This window comes from Caloenas nicobarica, chromosome 2 (assembly GCF_036013445.1).
Source record: "Caloenas nicobarica isolate bCalNic1 chromosome 2, bCalNic1.hap1, whole genome shotgun sequence".
NCBI lineage: Eukaryota > Metazoa > Chordata > Aves > Columbiformes > Columbidae > Caloenas > Caloenas nicobarica.
This window is the reverse complement of record NC_088246.1, coordinates 23,790,500-23,813,004: the sequence shown is the minus strand read 5'-3', so window position 1 is coordinate 23,813,004 and position 22,505 is coordinate 23,790,500.

The window sequence follows — 22,505 nt, the reverse complement described above, 5'->3', positions numbered from 1 at the left end:
GTTGGTCTTTGGAGCATTTTCTTACCATGACAAGGGTTTAATGATTGCTTAATATATAAAAAAATATCTTGAACATTTTATAGTACCATCATGCCATCTAGAGGTGGGATATCATTGAGGCTCCCACTTATCTTCATGTCAGACAAAAGCAACATAGAGGTATAGAGTGATGGAGGTCTTTAAGAATAGCCTTTCACTAGGATGGAGATAGTGCCATATAGCACGAGGCCTGTGCTGGGGAGTGTATCTGGTGATTCAGGTCCCATATGGGTGTAGCAATGGGAAGTAACCCTCCTAGAAGGTGAACCTTTGGGGGTTCTGCTTCTGCATAACTTCTGGTCCCAACCCAGTAATACTGACTTCTTTCTCACTCTTTGTATCCCATATGAAGCCACTCTGCTGATCAGAAATCAGGCTGCCCAGGTGTATCTGGTTGGGAAGTAGGGAGACCCAGCAGGGAGACCCAGCAGTGAGACCTGAGCCAGCCCTGTGCAGCCCTGAGCTGCGCATATCCCTAATATAGGGTCAAGGGGAGGAAAGAGAAGCCTGTTCTGGGAGCCTCAGTGCCAAGATACATGACCAAAAAATGTCAAATATGTTTGCAATTATTAAGAAAATCCATAATTTCAGCGAACTAACTCACACCTCTTCAGCTACAGCCCCCATTACAGAGAGAGATCAGAAAGGATGGAAAGCTCAGCAACATGAAATATGCAGTTTTCAAAGTACTGTCCATCTGGGGCATGGAGCATGGACCTTCTACATCCAAGTAGTCCACCTCACGAGCTGCAGAAGTCCTGCAGGCCCATTCACTGTAGTTTTGTAACTGTTACCAAGAGATGCATGAACTCTGCCTGAGCTCACTTGGTAGGCTCATATCTCCCTGTACTTACTTTTGATCTCCCCTGAACAGACCTTCATCCCAGTCATTGCCTAAGTTGATGGCAGAGACATTAACAGGGTCTTTCTCCATTACCTACCTTCTTTATCTCATTAAACTCATGGAAACCTAAAATTTGAGGCTGCTCTATCAGATTTGGTTGCAATTAGGCTATGAGTTCCAGCACTGTTAGTAAAGGACAGGAAATGCTATTGCATGAGACTCATTAGGAAATAAGTTAGGCAATAAAAAACCCCTCTCTCATTCACAAAATAAAAGTAAGGCCTGGTCAATCTGTTCCTTTTCTGCCCAGCTCCACTAGAAACTGTGCTGCATCTGGCACTCCTTATTCACCTACCTATGAAGTCCTATAGAAGGACAAACACTGTAACGATCAATGCCGCTCGGAGCAGGAAGATGAGTCAGATCCATTTCAAAAAGGAAAAATTAAAAGACACAGCCAGCCTTGCATTCACCACATGCTCCCCATCTGTCTTGGCTCCTTGATTTCTCAATACTTTTCCTACTTCCTTGAAGTAACAGATTCCTGAACAGGAATCAAATATTTCTCACAGAATTAAAGGACCACCAGATCATCCAGGCTGGAAGGTGCCCCAGGAGGTCTCTGGTCTGACCTCCTACTCAAGGAAAGATAAGGGTGAGAGAACAACAGCTTTCTCAGGACATCAACTAGTCAGCTCTTGACAACCTGCAAGGACAAAGACAGCACAACCTCCATGGTCAAACTGTTCCACAGCTCAACTGTCCCCATGGGGAACAACTTTCTCTTTGTACCCCGTCTGGATCCCCATTGTTCAACTTACATTCTTTGTCTCTTGCCCTCCCACCACACACATCTGTGACAAGGCTGGCTCTGTGTTTTTATAACCTCCTTGTTGGTAGCGGGGGGCTTCAGTCCCTCCTGAAGTCATCTTGTCTCCAGGCTGAACGAACACCAGTTCCTCAGCCTCCCCCCACAGGACAAGTGCTCCAGCCCTGACAACTCTGCAGGCCTCTGCTGAACGTGTTCCTGTTCATTGATGTCTTATACTGGGGCCCAAAAACTAGCTGCAGTAATCAAGATGTTGTGTAATGAGTTTAGCTCATTAGCAAACTCCAGCATTTGTTATAAATTAACTACATTTGTTAGCATTTTTTACAGTATTTGCTTTTATTATCACATGACTTCTGTTTAACTGAATAACAGGAGATATATGTGTTACAAACACATGTGAAAACCCTCTACTCCTTAATAAGGAGAGCAAAAATAAGGAAGAAAAGAAAGGACTCTGACTACTGAAAAGAAAGGACTCTTGCCAGTTGGCAAGAGAGCCATGGTTCTGTTTAGTTATGATTCGCAACTTCTTTTACCTTCTAGTGATTCTTGTCCTGTTTTTAAGGATACAAAAACAGTAAATGAAATAAGAGTATTGCGAAGCAAAACTGCTGAGAAAAACAGAAGTATCTTTTCCTCATAGCAAAAAAGCTATTGCTTGGTTTTCTTTATGGCTCCTATTACATATAAAACCTATGACTGAATTAGCTTTACTATCTACTGTTATGTTCTTTCATCTAAAAGGACAGAACAAGCAAACGTTAGCATTGAAAAAATAGTATGGAAAAGTAAGTCTCAGTTCAGTGCCCTTGCAAATAGCATCAAAGACATTATGGAAACAACCCTCATCACTATAAATATATGTCAAAAGTAGTAATTAGTACTGTAATTACCCTACAGGCTTAGCATCTGGCTTATATAAACATTTAAGCCCCAAGAAAACAGGTCAGCATGACTTCAGTTGATACTTACGAATACATGAGATTGGAAGAGCCAACCAAAACTCAGAAAAATACCATACTAACTACGTCTGCTTTCACTTGGATAGCACTACATGGGATGCCGATGTTTTCACCAAGCTCCCAGCACCATCTGTGTACGTTATCCAACAATTCCTCCAATGCAAAATTTATAAGCTGTTTTGGAAGCAAGAGTTACTCCACTGCCAGTCATGCCTCTTGACAGAAACAGTCATTTCCACTGTGCTTTGTGCTGCATTTGGTGTTCTTGGAGCACTAAGCACTCACCTCCATTATGGTGGGAACCAGAGTGGTTGCACAGCTGCCATGGGCCCCACTGAGGAGGCTCTCTGCCCATGCTATTGTAGACACTATGACAGACATGCTGTGGCACCCGAAGATACTATCTGCAGCTTTGGCTCAACCTCTTTGAGATAACACTGGTTTCTCCCAACAGACAAGAGTATTAATGGGAATCAATGACTATAGCATCATAGTTTGCAGCCCGGCATAGTAGAGGTAGATGGACTCTCATTTGGATTTACCTGGAACATGGAGATCAGTCGTTCCTGTGGCGGTGGGAGGATATCTGTCAGCAGGGCAGAGCAGCCTTGGCCTCAAAGGCCCTTCTTCATGCCGCGTTCACCACAGTCTCATGAGGCATTGTAGAATTTGCCTTAGCATCCATTACTTATTTTGGTTTTCTTCTATGGACATATGCACTTGTGTCTCTGAACTAGCACCATGTTAGTTTTGGCTAGTGAGGAGAATTTAAAAACTCCTTTGGCCTTTTTCTTTCTCTTTAGGAGAAGAATCAGACAAAACCAGCACCACATCTGATGCCAGAACAGATCTGTCTTCTTCCAGCCTCTGAAATTTCCAGCTTCTTAAAAATGCAAAACCAAATGCTTTAGAGGAATAATACCAATAATAATTTTATCTCTATTCATACAACTAAATATACTATTCTCATTCATAAATATTTCTAAAAACCTTGGAAATCTGCTGTAAAATATTGTAGGTTGAGGCTATCTGTTCAGGCTTTAATCTGACAAGAGTATCAGATGCTTGGCTCCCAATCTGGAGGTGAAATTTTCAGTAAAACTAGGCACAAGACTGCTGAGTTTGTTTTGTTTCCTGAAAATCAGCTGCTTCCTTGAGGAACACTGGGAAGTCACAAGTGCTGAGACCTCAAAATTTTCAGTAGCATTTGAGAGGGTTCTGACGTATTTATTTTGAGAGATATATATATCTAAGAAAATTATAGAGAAATATGATTCATATGCATATGATTCTGATATATTTATTAGATAAATTATATATTTATTAGAATATGAATGCATACTTCTCAAGACAATTCATGGTCCTTTCGGTTCACAACAATGGAAAGTCATTTGATTTCAGTTCTTACAGGATAGGCAGTTGCAGTGTTCGGTTTCCTATTTCATGAGTTAATGCTAAGCTTCCCAGCAAGTGTCTGCCTTGTGAGTCAATCTTGCACTCATTATCTACACCAGCAAAAATACACCCTTGTGACTGAAAGAAATGGCACCTTAAGAGAAAATAGAAAAGAAAAGCAGCTGCCCACTGTGATGAGAGAAAACAACCTGAGCATGATATTCCTTGAAGACCTATTTGAATTGAAACATAATGACAACTACCATCAAAACAAAGATAATGTCATATAGCTCAATAAAACAGGATTAGTGAAAGGGTGTAGTAATATTTGCAGTAATAAAACTGTGTTTCTGACAAAAGTCTAAATAAAGAACATACTAATACTATCAAGGAAAGAATTAACAGGACTGGATTTCCTTCTAAGCAATCCCCTGTTATTTTGCTATAATGATGAGCAATCAGTTGAAGGAAAAAAACCAATTACACTAGCCCTTACATGTTGCAGCAAAGGATTTATAAAGAATAATTTGCATTCACGGGCCAAGGAAGCTAGTGAGAAACCTGGAGTGTTTCCACATGCACTACCAAACTATCTTTCCAGCTAGCATACTAATATTTTATTCTTTGTAATTCATCTCCCCATGCATGTCATTCACATTAACCATCACTCAAGGAGACCTGTAAGCACAGAGGTCTGACACAAACACCACCCAGACACTCTCAGGTCTGTGACCCCTACTCTCTGCTGCTTGTCCAGACCTGACCTGCCATCCTGCACAGGAGGGCATTATTGTACAGTACTGATTAAAGGCAGGCTCTTCTATTTCTAATAAGGCCCAAAAAAAGGCAATAACAAGGCCCTCAGTACCCACATACTTTTGCTGAAGTGACGACAGTGAGTCTTTACCCTGTACCACTGGCAACCCATGATACTGCTGCTGGGCCTGAAAATGGCCCCAGGTGATAGAATCATAGAATAGTTTGGGTTGGAAGGGACCTTCAAAGGTCATCTAGTCCAACCCCCCTGCAATGGGCAGGACAGCAGAAGCATCCAGTGGTGCTCAGTCCCAGTCTGGCTGCCCTCACCTCACCTCAGCTTACCACGCTCATAAAGTTCACCCACACTTACAAAGGTGAACTGAGACTTACGTGCTCATCTAAACATCATCTGTCAAGACGTGAGCATTTTCTTTGACTCATTCCTGATTTCCTACATGCTGCCGTCCTCCTCTTTATCATGAACTCCATCCTCCAGCTCTGCTGGCAAAGGGAGAGTCAATAGCACATGTAAAGTTAATAGCTGGGATCTCTCTCTCCAGCTCTCAGAAAGGAATCAATATAAATAGAGTGTTTGGCTTCCCCATTTATTGCTGATATGGTAGAATATTAAAGTCCAACTTTTACTCCTTGAGAGCGCTATTCAAAACTTACATTTGTATTGTCTGTTGCTATGCATACAAGAAATATAAATTATCAGTATGAGTAGCTCCTGAAAATGTGTTGCACTTAACCATTGCATTTTTCTGGAAACACACCTTTTACTTCTTTCTCCTGTCTTATCTACATTATAATCCTTTAATCTTCGTCAGCACAATGTTTTCTGTAAGAGTTATATCCATAAAAATAACAAAACCTTTGTGTAGAGTAGCATAAGTGAAACGGTAATACCAGACAATGCAAAGTAATGCAAGAGCTCAAGAAATGTTGCCATATTTTCATGTCAATAGCTGCTAAACTCATGAATTGTAACCCTTGTAATGTGTCAAGTGTATCACTTTCTGCAACCCTGACCCATGAGTGAGAGCCAGAAAGAAAGAACAACTTTATGCATTAAATGTGACGTCTGAGTAGTTGCATACAAAGTCAAAAGACAAAACTTTCTGGAGAGGTCCCCCTCATCCATATATTTGGCTGAGTTTTCCAAAGACCCTTTCATGTCGAGTATCCTGCCTTGCAAACCTGACCATACCTGTGGCCCTGGGAAATGCAGAGTGCTGCTTCTTGTCAAACAAGCTCTTCCACCAGCAGCACGCAAAGGGCACCTGCCTTCAGATGTGTCCTGCATTCCTTGTAGTCACCAGCTACCCACCTAACTGCAATTTGTTACTCTCTTCTGGCTTTCCCTTTCATCTGCTGATGTGACTTCTTTCCCTTTTGGTCTTTGAGCATCAGTCTGAACAACAGTACAGTAACATCTAAGGTGTTTATAGACTTTCCCTTGAAAGTCTTTTGTCTATACAGTAGTGATTTTTACCTTTTTTCTTTTTTTATTTTTTCTTTTTTTTCACATAGATGGAAGTACAAGAAGGGGAAGCCCTTCCTATATGTGAGCTTAAGGCCAGAGTTTGAATCCTTTAAGAATTCAGCGTATTTCAATTGTAATTTTGCACCCTGGTCTATGCAGATGTTCCTCCCACCCTTATAGTCAAAAGCACAATAGGGTAAGCATTTCAAAATGAATTTATCAATTTGTTTGCCCCCCAGGAAGGTGGAAGACTAGAGGTGGACTATCAAGAGTCAGATCAAGGGGTAGCCATCAGTAATGATTTTGTACTATTTCCTGCTAGGAAAACTGTAGCCACTTTTAAACTATTGGAGGTCCCAGACTGTTGGCTGCATGTTTTACTGATAGAAATGGGTCTCAGCCACACAGAAGGTCTTCCAAGGTCTCTGACTCTGTGTTGTTTCTGGTACTTTCACAATTAGTGGAGAGTAAGCTGGTAGCAGGGCTGGTCTGAAAAGGTCCTGGGAGCTGTATCATGATGTACAGGACTCCATAAACGCACAGTCTGATACATGGGCCTTGTGCGGGCTTGGATTTACTGGCTAAGTGTGGTCAGGAGGATTTCCACCTTCCATCAAGCCTGTACTGCCTGCCTTGCAGACACCTGTGAACACCAACCCAAGGCTGTCCATACCCCAGCTCTCCTCCAGGCTGGGCTCCTATGGCAGTCACGTCCTCAGAGTCAACTGCTCAGAGCCTGCTGAAAAACAAAATCTGATCAGGGCACCTGGGTCAGCTCCCACTGATGTTCTGTCGGTGGCTTACTGCCCTGCATGTAGAGAAGGCATGGCGATATGTCTGTAGAGGGAAGACCAGGCAGGACTGACATTTGACTGACCACATCCATGGTGCTGCAGCTACATGGCTCCTGGCTGGTCTGGGCAGGCACCAGCTCGGGGCCCCACAGCACCACAGGAACATCTCTGTCTTCAGCAGCTTCATGCAGGTCTTCCTTGGGGCTCCTGATTTTTAAGGGCTAATTTCCCAACATTTATCTGGTACAAACCTTATGAAAAGAACTACTGTGCAGCCAGAAAAGTGGCAGTTCTTAACATGGAAGGATGAAATTCCTACTTTTTTGTGTGCTAGACTGCTGAACAATAGATATCACACAAGTAGGTGAATTGGCTGTTTTTTTCCTTTGATATCACATAAATAAAATTAAGAAGTAGATTATTTGTTCATTCCAAAGACATCTTTCATTTCAGATTTACTGCAGTGTCACTACAGAAACAAATTTTGTTACGATGTTCTCCAGTACAAGGTTGAATAATTAAATTGTCACCCATGCAACTAGTTGAGATTTTTAAAAAATATTTATAACTGACAAGCATAGAAGCACTGTAGTGTTTTCAGTGCACATTTGTTCCCTCTTTAAGGCTTTCAGATCATTCAAATGGAGTCAGACATTATTATTTTAAAGGATGTTTCTAATATGTTATTATATCATCTCTACAGAAATTGAACATTCTTCAGTCCAGGCAAGGTTGTCATGGCTAGTAACAGCTTTTGGAACAACAGATATTTGTGTATTATGTATTGCTATCAATCACAGCAGAGGTATCCGCATTTTTCTTCTCAAAAGAAAACAAGTACGCCTATGTCCTTTATTCTTCTGTTCTGATGCTCTTCCTCACATACAGGAACTGCTGCTTTTATGTCTTAAGAACTACTAGTATTAAGTATTAGAAACCACTCTGGCCTGTCTAGGCCAGAAATCAGAGCCAAATTTCCCAGAAATCAGGAAATAAGGTACTGTAGCAGGTTCCTTAAATGGACAATTGCAGACAGAAATCCAAAGCCAAGTGGAGATGGAGACTGAAAAGTTCACAGTGAAGTACTGCTGACTGCAACAGCACACAGCAGAATTCAGAGATGCAGGAGACCTCCTCTAATTATATAATTTTTATATGCATTGCTAAATACTCTGTCAAAATAGCACATTGGTGCTGCCTTTATGCCTTTGTGCCTTACCAGTAGGGTGCTCCTGGGCGGAGAAAGGCTGACAGTTGTGGACGTGCCACTCTGCACGCAGACCTCGGGCAGAATCAAAGGCACCTGGTGCCTCCAGAGCAGCCCCGGTGCCGCTGTGCCCATGTGCACACCCAGCCACCACCCCGTGTCCCCACGCGCGGTCACAACAGCAGCAGCAGAGCTGGCAGCGGGGCCACCACCTGACCCCCGCTCCCCGGGCAGCCCTGCTGGCCACAAACTGCTCCTCGGAGCAGCTGCGTGTTCTCTGCAAATAGCCTTAATTAGTAACATCAGCGCTGATAATCAATAATGACAGCCTGAGTAATAACAGCTACAACAGTGCTATAAACGATAATCAAATGCTTTCGTATTGGGTCAGTTAAGCTGTAGATAATAAGAGTCTCTTAAGCCATCAGAGTGGCATTTCAAACAGATTACTGAAATTTGAAATAGTGTTTATTTGATGTGAGCTTTATCTTCCGACACGGGGTATTTTCAAATCTTTGCACTCCTTGCAATAGCGCTGCCAAACCTCCTTCCGATCAACAGGAGCAGCACTACCGCCCTCAGCAGTAAACAGAGGCTTCAACGCAGCATTGAGCACAGCCGGCTGCGGGACTGGGCAAGCAGGAGAACAAACAGCAGCCTTCAAGCAAACAGTTTCATAATAACATAAGAAAATAGGAAATCATCTACGCTTTAAAACCCAGTGAACAATTGACCAACCTCCTAAAATAGATATCTAGTCTTATTTTTCTAATGAATTAGTCATGAGGCTTTCTATTGAATTTTTTCATACCTAAACATATTATACAAGGAAATCTTTTCTATATTGATCACATCTTTTTCTCTACAAGAGCAGTTTTTCTTGCTCTTGAGTAGATAAGAGATGTGGTTTCACCCCAAGACAGTGAAAGTAGAATATCAGCATAATCCTTCTTAATGCTTTCTTTGTTACTTTAGCTGTGTAATCGTTTCCAAAAATATCTGTGTGACTAGGGATCCAAGTGAGCTCAATAATAGCTCCAATCGATTTCAATTGTTCACACAGCTGTATGACTTAAGAATATATCCTTTATCCTTATTTGGATTGCTAACAGAGACCCAGTAAAAGCCTGTAGGATTTCACCTGTTTGTGTGAAACTGCTTCCTGAGTAATATTAACCTGCCAGTTTAAAGCTGGGATAATACAATTACCTAGAGCTAGATCTTGCAGCCCTACTTACACCCATGAGTGCATTAAAAAATCTCAGGAAGCACTGACTAACTCACAGAAAAATAATCCAGCCGGTGTGGTGAGGGGATACATGAATTAGTGTATACAAATTTAGACAGCCAAAGTTGATGGGAACTTTCATGAGAGCATAACTAGGCCTCTAAGCAATTTGCATCCTTGGCCAAAATTAAAAGATGAGTGGTCCACTAGTACAATATTAATATATAATATCCACGTAATTAAAATTAAAGACAACTCTCACACAGTAATTTTTAGAATATGACAAGGCACAGATGAAGGGGAGAAGCAATTTCCACTGGCAGGTTACTGACTCATGTAATTTCAATTATACCAACGTATGCCAAAGCATTAAGTACTAGTGACACTATCACTATGTCATCAGAGTTAACAGGTACAATTAAAATACTAGGGGCCAAAAAGTTTAGCTTTCTATTTGTCACAGAAAATGCAAATTATTTTTTCATTTAGAGTGCTTCTTGATCCCAAAACCTATATTGTGTTGGATTGCACATCTGACCTCTCACAAGACCTCTTTCAGACAAGAATATGAGGTCTTCCCACCTGCCATGCTAGTGAGTGCCATTAGGCTCCCAAAGCAATACAACACCAGACTGAAAGTATTTTGCTAAGTCATGCCAAAATACCGGTGCTTAAACAATTTCAATACGAAATTGCATAGATGATGCGAAGAAAATGTGGCTATTACCAACACATTGCTTCAACTATGAAAGAGATCTCAAAAACATTTATTGATAACAGGTTTAACTATTTGGCTTGATTGGGGTTAAGTATTTATCACACCTTGAGAACACTGGCACAAGGCTTTAGAAGCACCATGGTTGTTGGTTTAGATATCTCCATTGCTCTGAGGTGGTCTGTCTTGGTTCTGGGGTAAAGAATAAGCTCCTATAACAGTGTCCTACATTTCTCAGACCATAGCAGACTTCCATGTTGTTTTTCAGCTAAAGAAGGCTAAGACCAAGGTGATCTTCCAACTGTTTCTTCAGTTTATTCACATGATTTTCAAAGTACTTCATCCTGTTTCACTGGTGACTCCCTTTCAAAGATTTTTCTAGGAAGTGTTTGACAGCAGAGTTGTCTACAACATGAAATGATATATTAGCAGCACAAACCCTCCATGACTGTAGAAAATTCTGCTGTATGGTGCATTTTTTTCTGTCTTTACAGAAAATATGTCTTCTTACAGTTCTTGATTTTCCTGCTGTAAGTCTGACATAGTGATACTTACATCTTGAAAAAGTTTGTATAGGTGTATTTCATGCTGGTTTTCAGTGGGTTTGCAGGAGCATACATTAGTTTCATGGAGTGTCCACATTGCCTCCTTTGTATTTATATTTGCATTTATGTTTACAATGTGCTTTCTTTTGAAGATGCTATTGCTTTTACTTCAGTGGCACTGCTATCTCACACACCTGCAGTTCCACTGCTGGTCTATATTTCTACATTTGCTTTTTGCATATTTAGAATAGAACAATAATTCTGGAGAGAGTGGGAAACTCACTCAATCTGGCATGCGTTCTCCCAGTTTGCAATATATTTTGTATGACGTAAACTCCCAGTCCAGTTAAGTATGTTTTAATGATCAATTTGCAAGATTTTTTATGTAGATGATTAAGATTTTTGTTTGTCATGGCTGGCTAGATATATCTAAATATATATCATAAAATAGGCTTCATATGCTACAGTTATAATAAAATGACCAACATGCCATTTGTCTCCCTTTTGTGCATCTATTTGCACTTATTCACATATATACTTCTGAGTTTATAATGGATCATTGGAAAATTATTTAATAATATCTAATACAATGGGGGTTTTTAATCTCCAATTCAATCACTGTCACTTAGAGGTATGTCTCTTCTGTGTCTTATATCTGAGCACACTTCGAATTAATATTTTTTGTGATGATGAACGCTAACAACTTTTTGTGAAGGTCACACATTCAACGACCACCTCCCTATTGAACTTTTGCCATTGTAACTAGATAATTTATGATTAGATTATTTAACTTTCCACTTTTGTTTTTCCCAATTTTTGCTAAAATAGGCAGGAAAAAATCCTTTAGGGAAAAAGATCTTTCAGCATTATTTCCTAGTGGCATTTATGAACAAGCCTACATAATATGATTTCACATCAACACGACATAGTGGGCATAAGTCAAGTGTATGCCTTAATATAGGACTGAAATATAGTAGATATTTTTTAAAAATGTAATGGATTTAATTTCAAACAACCACAGATTTGTCAATGCAAGATAGAAATTACATTCCACAAGAGCAAACTAGTATTTTTTGTGGCTATTTGGAAGTTACGAGGTAAGTGACCACATGGCATGTAAAGGATTGGACTACCAAGCTCTTTGTCTTTTCTAAAGAAGTGTGTGTATTGTCCTAATCATTTTATTCCTTTTTCCCTGATAATTTTGTGGTCTTGGATCTTACAAACAAGGCTCATTATATATGAGAAAGAGAACATAAAAATCTACATAGGAACCACATATTCTTCTATTTAGTACCAAAAAAGTATTCATCATATGGAGTTCTGATGATCTGAGATTGAATTTAAGAAACTGATTAAATCCAACCTTTTCTTGATGTGAGAAGCTTACATTAATGATCACGATAGAAGCAATTTAATATTTAATGATTTTTCTTCTGTTTTAGAGAGGTTTGGAGACTTTCTTTTTTTGTAGCATCAGAGGAAAGAGAAATAAATCCTATAAACTGGCTATAATAAACCAGCAGGAGTTTCCACTATGCCTGCAACATTTGTCTGGGACAGTTACTTTCCTTACTGGCAGATGTTTTATGATTCATGTCATTTATTACAGCAGAGATTTACTGTGTAGTGCTCTTGCATGTTGCAGAAAAGCCCACAATAGGCATTTGGAAGGAAGAAGTGCACCTGAGGATTCCCTGACAGTGCTCTTAGCTTACAGCACCACAGCAAAGAGCAAGGTTTTCACTGCCAAGTGGAAAGCCTGGCAGTCTGTTTCTGCCTCCCACAACCAGCACACGTCTAGACAAGCAGGGGATGCACAAACCTACCCTGTGTCCCGGCAGCACTCCTGCCCCTCTGCCCCTGCTCTCACCCTGAGAAGGAAGCTGCATTTAAGACAGAATGAACTCTGGGAAGGAACATGAATTTTTGGAAACAATTAAAAGCAGCCCTGTACTTAACTTTGCTTTCTTTTGTGTTTAACTCTGGACAGGAGCCAATGAGCCTCTCTCAGTGTTGAGAGAGGAGAATAGTTTGTGGTCTACCACAGCGTGTTCCTCTTCCCCATTTGAAATTTGACCTTCTCCCTCACAGGACAGACACTGAACCAGCCTGAGGCCAAACTGGAACACAAAGCTCCAGCCTGGAAAGAATGCTCTGCCTTAAAGCAGGTGGTTAGAAAAACTCCTTGTGCCCTCATTTCTATGACATCTGTATTCACTCTTATTATGCATTGGTTAGATCAGGCTCCTCAGAAGAGATAATTCATGGATCTCACTAGGACTTAGGCATGAAAATAAAGATACTATTATGCAAGTTCTTTTCAACATTTCCTTTCCACCTAGGAGATTCTATATTGCCATCTTGTCAGGACATGGCTTAGTTGACTGCAGCGCTGTACAACTGAGGAACCAGACCTATCAGTTCTTAGACAATACAAGATAATCCAGAACATAGGAACCCCTCTCCTCATCTGACTGGGAACACCAGGAGTCCTCTCCTTTGGGTCTCACCTCATAAAGCTGATGAGACCCTTGGCCAAGTTTTTTTGCTGCCTAGAAGCAGTAGCTAAGGAATGAGGTTCCATGGGGCAGAGTCCCACAGCCCAGCAAGCATGGCATTGCCATTGCTGGTAAGATCCCACAACCTTCTCTATTAGGTCTGCAAAGCTTTGGAGACAGGACACATCAGGATGGCTTTGTTTGGGTTGTCTTGGCCTGTCTGGGACTTTGTTTTAGCTAGCTCAGCTGTAACAGCAATTATTTACCCGCCAGGTGAGTATTACCTCATTTGTTTAAGTTTTAGCTTAGCTTCCTAGGGTTGTTTATTATAATGCCTATTGTTATAATAATTATGAGATTTCTGTATATAACAGATAGTAGAGAATCAGTAGTTATTTTGTGTAGAGGCAGCTATGATCTATCATAAAACTACTGTAGAGGATTACACAAGTAACAGATTAGAGTACAGATTTTTTAAGTGTGGAGACAGGACGTAACCAGAGGCTCCTGGGCTATAAACAAATCACTAATGATCAATTACTGGTCATTAAGCTCTTGGGAGGCCAGTAAAACTGGCTTTAGAGATAAAAAAAATGGAACAAAGAACAAATATTCAACATGTGTAATTAAACATACTATATATAGTATATTTAGATATAAAGTGGAATTGTGGACCAATGAAGAAAGAGCAACGTGCAGTACGTGCTAAGAAACATATAAAAATAGCCCCAAGCAGATCCTGGAGTAAGGTGGAAGAAGTCCTCAGCGACATCACACTTCATCCAGCGAAGAACTCAGGGCACTAGTAACTCACCATAACCCTCTCTCCTGCTCTTCAGGACTGACAGAAGGGTAAGTATATCACTGGAGAAAGGGGTAGACACAAGAAAATTGGTGTGTACAAGTTTCAATTTCATCATGACTGGGAGCAAGCTATCACAATTGGAGAATTTGGAGCGTTGGTTTTATCAAAATGGGACTAATAATAACTCTTTGATTAGATTTCTAATGCCTTAATTAATTATTGGATTGATATGTAAGGTTTGGTTTTTTAGCCCACATAAATTGTGTGGTATGTTTTGTTTGGTGTATTTTGTACCCATGAAACTTAGTCATAATTGTGGATGCAGCACAAGACCACATTAAATAAGTTGTTACTCCCAAGAGCATATGGTCTACATGATGACAAAAAATACCAAGTGCATGAGACAGAAGTTGAAGTATGAGTTAGTACTAAACCAAGCATATTATCTACAGGAGACAGAGATTTCAGAGAGACAGTTCAGTTGTGCCTATTGCTTGGAAGAATAAATAAAGCCTCCTTGGTTTAGAGAAGATGAACACTTTTTATTCTGACAGCTCTGATTTCCCATTAGTAGCTTCCCATGGCATTGCTATCAGATTCTTGACAGAAATGTGGTTTTGTAAGTATTAATTTATAGAGGGGGTGGCTCTGTCCCTTAGGCCATAATTTTTGTCACAATAGAAGCAGCTTTTCATATCACTAAAATTAGTCTTTGAGTTGACTTTGCTAGCAGAAATATGACAAATGCTTCTGAAAATTCTTATTAAGCAAATTTCATGGAGATATTTATTTTAACTTCCTGACATTCTTAACAAAAATGCAAAACAGTGTACTTCTCTGAGGTATATGCATACATTTAAACAGCTTCTCACAAACATAACAGGATGTAGATGAGAATGGTCAAGATGACAATAGCTTTACTGTAATACATGCCGGTGTTTCCAGTTCAATTACTAGCAGCACATACAGGCTACCTGAACCTTCTGCCCATTTGCTTTTTGATTCTTCCAAATAACAAAGTGGACGGGGGCGGATGGAGGACAGGAGGGTCAATGAAACTGGGTAGTAATTGTCCTCTTTTTCATATGCAGTCTCTTAGGGCTGCTGTCAGCATTTTTTCAGAGCACCTCTGCCCAGGAAGTTCTACTCGTGAAACCTGAAAGTCTGCATCTTTACTCTCTCTGGGAGACCTCTCATTCCCTCTTCATTGAGTTAGGTGTAAACACTAACTTCACAAAAAATAATCTTAATGTGGCTGGGATACAGTCTGAGAAAGAAACCAGATAAAAGCTCACTGCTAGTAATAAGCATACTTTTAAAAAAGTTGAAAGAACAAACAGAGAAGCTTGAAGAAAGAGCAGAGCTGCAGAGAGAACATGGTCAGTGCTGTGAGGTCAGTAGGAGGAAAACATGAAGGGAAAAGACTTTGAGGCTAGAACATCTGTTGTTCTGCCAAGATCAAAAGCAAGACCTTTTGGAAGAACTATGTCATTTAATAACAGCTCACAATCATTTCTGAAGAACTCAAACTCATCCTTTCCAGTGTGTTCGGTGTTATTACTCTCTCTACAGAAAACTAAAGACAGTTCAAGAGGGCTTCATGTTCTCAGTCCAGATGAAGACAGCTGAGCACCAGTCTTTCAGCCAGCTCTGGGCTTTGGGAGAGGAGAGAGATGGTGGGATACTTACACGGGTTTGCTCATCTTTGGATCAATCCCAGCTTTTCACTTGCCCTCCAGGTGACAGCATAGCACTGGCTAAAGCTGCTGTCTACACAACCCACTCCTCATATAGCACTGGCAAGTGTAACCTGGTTTCCTTAAAGAACTGATTTAAGACCTTCCTTTCATTAATCTGAGCCACACTGCTCAAGTCCTGCTAAGTAAATGAAAATAGTCATCCAGACAACTATCTTACCCAGTGAAACCAGCACCTTGCATTGTTCCAATGACTTCCTCTTGTCTTCTGCTTGGTGGCCAGGCATAGCAATAATGGCAAGTGATATCATAAGCACTCAATAAAACTACTGAGGAGTCTCAGAGACCTGATAACACTACAGACATTCAAGTCTTATCTGTCATTGCCAGGCTGGCACCAGAAGTCATTTACTCACTTAAGTAACCTATTCATCTTCATGTCCACTTCTTATTGCTCTCTGTCATAATGCAGTAAAAATCCCTTTTCTCTGATTAATCGTAATATCATAAATGTACCATTGGACAAGAAATTCTACCCTTCTTAAGGTAGTATAGCTACAAAGATTTCAAAATAATTTCTTCTAGGCTAAATGTTAACTTTTATTTCTGTCTGTGTCTGCTGGTTACTGCTCACTTGATAATGAAGTTCCTGTTTTCAAAAGGGAAACATAATGAGGGAAACAAAAATATATTCTCTAGGTCTAACCAACCTAGAAGAAAAAATGATGCTTTTCAAGCTCTTCCTGTGCTGGATGATACTGAGAAATATCTATTAAGAAGTCTGTGTCTGGGAAATTTATTTTTACAAGTTGTCAGGAAGGATTAAAGCAGGACACAAATACCATGCACATGCAGTCAGAGCTAGCTTGATGGGAGACTCAGGCTGTGCAGAGCTCAGAGTAAGAGATTTAAACTAATATGGTAGTATTCACTGGAATAAGTGAAAAGCATGGACAAGAAGAGATAGTATGGCTCAAGTGATACACGGTAATTCCTTCAGCTGCTGTGACTTGGTCATATGTCTGGCTATCCAGTGGTGTGATTACATAGCTGCTGGAGTGAGGTGTTCAAAATGCATTTGGGGCTTTTGTATTCTTTCTGAGTCCAGTATATTGACTGGTTAATCTCTCTACATTTTCTATGCTGTTATTAATACAGTAAATATTTCTCCTTGCAGCTCATTTTTTAATTAGCTAGGTGATAACTGTAAATACACTACATAAATAAGATACAATAGTCTGCTATGGTTATGGGCAAACTAAGTTCAAAAGTTTATTTTCTCTCTCACAAGCAATTCTAAATTTCGAAATATGGTTGCATCCCAAATGTGGGGAAAATATTTTTTTTTTCTTTTCAAAAGTGAAATTTAAAAAATAGTTTTAGTGGAAAGATCTATAACATTTTGCAGTTGTATAAACATCTGGAAGCTGAAACATTCAGCTTTCCAGAGTACATCAAACCACTCTTGTTAACCTCCCCTAAAGATGACAGTTCAGCTTCATGGAATGAAAGTCCAGTACGAAGCAGGGGGAAAATCATCATCCCTGACTCATGGATGTTTGTAAATAAACTTTAAAGAGAAAGCACTATATGTACTGGAATGACTTATTGAATACATATGGCTTGTAGACCATGAAGCTCTGTTCAAAGTAACTTAGGCAGATTTCATCTCAAAGGCATGACGGTCTATAAAGAAATGTTTCTTAAATTAGCCTTTCTTTTGCTAGACCCATTTTGAAATGGTATTGGACATGAACACAAAACCTAAAATACAGCACCCGCTCCTGTGAAGTTTAAAGTATGGTGTCCCTAGTTGTTGAGGACAGCCTGCAGAAATAAAGCATTACCAGTATGATACAATCATATTTATGCAACATTCATAGCTTGCCACATCCCATGAAAAAATACACCTTTACAACTCCAGAAAGGATCAGTCAGAAGCTCAGAATCTAGGCTTTGCTTTGGGCCATCAACTGAAACATTTCAATGTGATTTTAAGTCTCTTTTTTTTCACTGTACCACCATATTCTTCACAGAATACTTCAGTTGCAAGTATTTTGCTTTCCATCTCATGAAAAATCACAGGACAGCTTATCTGTGAAATGCTAGGAAGTTAAAATCCTGCATATTGCTCAACATCAGACAATTACTATATCTAAGATGTCAGAGGATGTTTTGCACGCCTGGTAGGCACTGTCACCAGCAGAGTATGTTCCCAGAAATTAAGTGAGTGATAGTGTCACATGTTTGTTATAATTTAGGGAAAGACTAATTAGAAACAAAGCAACAAGCTTGAATGCAGCAGGAACCCAGAGTAGCCTTCACAAATGCATGCAGAAGAGCTATCTCTGGTCACAGGTTAACTTTATCTGCTGAAACAGCAAGGAATGCTGATGTTGAATGCTATTATCATCTCAGAAATGGAAGTGTCACTCTGTGAATAGACAACAAACACCACCTGAACAAAATTACCTTTATTTAGCATATAAAACATGATATTTTAGCTGCATGTGTCTTCAATGCCTTTAAATCCCACTTAAAAGCCAAAATGGCAGATAGCCAAAAAATAGAAAATAACACTAAAAACAGAACAGCTCATACAGTTGCATTTTCCCATCTCCTACTGACACTATTATAAGTAAGAAGTCCCTCTAGGATCATCTTTACTGATCTTCTCATGTGCATTGAAGACTAATGAGACACAATGAAAGCCTAAGACATCTCACACATACACATGTGAATGTAGTTCCTTTGCAAATATTAACATTATAGGCAGGAATCCAAGAGAGCTTTGGCAAAGCTGGGAACAGCAAATGGAAAAATGCTTCATTCATTACCGACTTTAAGCCTCCCGTGTGTCAGTTGTCCTTCTGACAAGAAAAATTATTTCCCTTCTTGCCACTCTCCTCACTTCTCAAACACTTTCTCAGAAGATGATCAAAAAGAAGCATGTTTTGATTGCGTGGACAGGCTGGATTAGGTTAGTGATTTATATAGGTAGAAAGAAGCTAGAAATGGCTAGAATCTCCCCCAAAAACTCACCTGTTCCCTAGCTTTGAACATCTGATTACACCGCAGCTCATCTCTGTATGTATATTTTTGGCTTGCGTTTTCACTTGCTGAGCACCTTATGAAATGCTGTTTATCTTGGTCTGCAACTTCAAGCGACCTATGCTGCTCACCTGCTCACATGCCCAACATTTCCCTTACAGTCTTACAGATACATCACTGTGCAAGAAAGAAAACTAAAGCTGTCAAAACTTCTAGAGCTTATGCTCAGCAATGGTTTAGATATTCCTACTCTGTAGAAATGTGTAGCAAACATTTACAGTCAGCAGCTTCAGCCTGAGCGCAGGAAGAAAGTCAAACCACTTGAAATAGTGTCAAGCAAAGTACAAGAAAGTTTGACTTTAACAAAGGGAAATATGACCTATTTTGCCTCTTAAACAACTTTTATTCTTTTTTATTTTTTTAAAATGAAGTTTCATAGAATAGGTTCAGGGCGAAGGAGCATCCAGTTACCCTAAATTGTTTCCAGTCAGTGAGGATGCCACTGTAAAGAAACCCCACAGTGAAGCGCACAAGAATCATATGTTTACTGCTTCTGGGAGGGCAGATGTCAATCCAGCTACCCCTAAACACTAAGACCCAAGTTCTTCACTCACAACAAATTATGCTTTGTGCAGAAATGCCATTATGGAGGGCTGAGTACACAGGACAAAGCTTGTTTATAAATCATGTTGCCGTGTGCCCTGTTTTCAGGTAGTGATCTATCTGGCATCACTGAGACTTGGGTTAATTACTAGTGTGCTTGATGGTGTTTTGTGATCTCTAATGTATAAATCCGTGAAGATGTGTTGACTTCCATTCAGAATACCTTTGCAATTTTGGACTTCAGAATAAGCAGCTAGCACAAGATCAGGTTTGTTATGTTCTCCAGTCTCTGAAAGCTGCACATAACAGAGAAAGGTTTTTCAATGCTATGGCCAGAACTGTTGTTTGACAGATGCTAAGACTTTAAGGCACAATCCCAAGACTATACCTTCCCTGCCAAGCAAAACATAAAAACAAGTATATTTCAAACAGTGATATAACAGAGAGTTTCAAATGTTTATCACCAACCTTGAGATTGCGTTTATCAGTAGATTTCCATCAGCCTTTGAGGTGCCCAGGGTCTCCCTGTGGGCATGCTGGGTCCCCTGGGCTACCAGGGCTACTTCTCCCAGGGGCAGTGATCCTAGTTGCATGTCCTGGGAGTCCCTGGTCTCAGTGTGTGTTTGTTGTCTGATGGTGATTTTGCAGCATAAAGTGACAGGCTCTGTGCCTTTTTTCTTTCCCTTCTGGGTTTTTTTTAGAAGGCTGTCATCTTTTCTTCCACAATATATCTGAGCCTGGGGAAACAACCTCCTACAAATGACATGCAGCTTTGTAACACCATTGCTCTTTTTTTTTTTTTTCCTAAAAAAAAGCAGCACAGGCAAGTGATGATAGAAGACACCAAATGGAAAAAAAAAAAAAAAAAAAAAAAGGAAGGATGAAGTGTGAGGGCTGAGAGCTTAAAAACGTATCACAAGTATTACGAGGACCCCAGAAAGGGACACGGAGCAGAGCACACCACTCCCAGCAGGCTGCTGGGGGTTGTTTCGCCAAGCAGAGTGCCCTGCTTGGCCATCTGAGTGGCCCCTCAGTCACAGCATCCCCTCTGTTGTGCTCCATTCTTCTGGTGGCAGAGATGGATGGAGTGGCCAGAGCCAGAAAGAAGGATGTCAGCCAGCAGGTACTGTCATTTACTGGGGCTCTGGATGGGCGAAGCGAAACTGTAGTGGTGAGGGGAGGAGCAGAGACAAAAGCTGCTGAAGTACTGGGGGAGCCAGAGGAGGGATCACAAAGACCAGCCACCTGCACATGGAAGTGGAGGCGGTCAGGAGGGGTGGCATGGAGCTCCTACCTCTTGGGGGTGGCAGCAGTCCTGGTTCCTTCCCATCCCAGATCTGACCGAAGTGCTGGGAGAAGACCAGCAGCCCACAGAAGTCTCCCAAAGGCAGATTACTGCAGGGGATGGCAAAGGGTTCCAGTCACAGCAAAACCCTTGGTGGTGATGGAGGAGAGAGGTCGGCACTCCCCACAGCAGACTGCCTGCACCACGGAGAGTGCCTGCAGGGCCTGGGGGAGGGAGGTCTGGACCCAGCTGTGTGTGCAGCCCTGCCCGTCCTCCTCCAGGGCCAGGACCTGAATGCCAACCCTGGATCTGTGCAACCCGACCAGAAGCAGCCCCATGCTCCTCTCCCGAGCCTGGCCAGGGTCATGACAGGGCGCAGGCTGCTGCAGCAGGACCATGGCAGGGACAGGACTGACAGGCCGATTACCAGCACCCTTCCATGAAGGGCAAGGATGGAGCAGCCCTGCCTGCCCCTGCGACTGCTCTGACCCCTTGGCCTGGGGCTCATTCCACGCTGGGGCCGGTTTTTCTGCCTCAGCGTCTCACAGCCCATGAAGAACCATCAGCTCCCAGGGCCGCAGAGGACATCTGCACAGGTGCAATTCACCTGTCCGTATTTCTGCACAATATTTTTATTCATTTTTACATTGCTCTATTGGACTGAGCAAGACGGACTGGACAAAAAACTCTGTAGAAGCATAATTCCCTGCTTATGCCTGTGTTGGTGGAACAGTGATCTATTGTCAGGTGTACTAGGTCAACAAAAATAAATTTGACACACATTACGGTCTTCTGGAGGCTTCTTGTCGGGGCAAATAGTAATAGATAGTAAGGCTATCTCAGGAAAAGGAGAATAATGGTTTGGAACACAAACACACAGGAAGTGCAAACAAGAACATCCTCTCATGATTCAGGTTTTTTCCTGTTTTTCCGTAAATTCTTTCACTACATACAGCCTTCACCATGGCCACACTACATAGAATATGCTTGCTTTGCTTTCTAAACATAATTGCTCAGCTGAAACTCACATACAAGATATCCCTGGCCTTTTCCTTATACATTTGAATCCTGAAATTATCTGCACGTATGCTTTGGAGGATCTTTCTCAGTAGTATTGTCAAGTTCACCAATCTCATGTTTCCAGGCTAAATTTAATCTTGCATTCATGATACAAATAATACAAATTGTTTTCTGAAGCATCTCAGCCTCAGTAACTATTATTGCAATAAGAGTGCTGTACAAATATCTCTCTGGATTTGCTTCCATTGTCAAATGCTCTGGAAATCCTACTTGCAATTTCAAGGTTATATTGAAGCTGCAAGTCACATTCCATAACTGAAAAATAATGAAAAATAACCATTGGCCAGGCTCTGTTTGGTAATTCCTTATGATTTATAATCAGTTTCAAACAGCACTGGCCTTCAGTAAATAAAAATGTATGGTTTTGTTTATTTCCATGACTAAGATTAAATATTTTTTTTTCCTCTGAGTATACCTAAGTTTTGTTAATCCATAAACTACTGTGATCATTTGTTTTATCCACACTGTTTAAAAGGACTGCATCAATATATGCCCTGAAATCCTTCACAAATATTTTACTCTCGGGTCTGAAATGTCTAATTAATTCCTTTTATTTCTCAATTTTTTAAATAATTTGATGTGAGATCATCGTGACAGCATGCTCAGGAAGCCACACTAGGTACATATTACTCCGTACAGTTCAGCACCTACATATTGTTGGAGAACACAAATTGCTG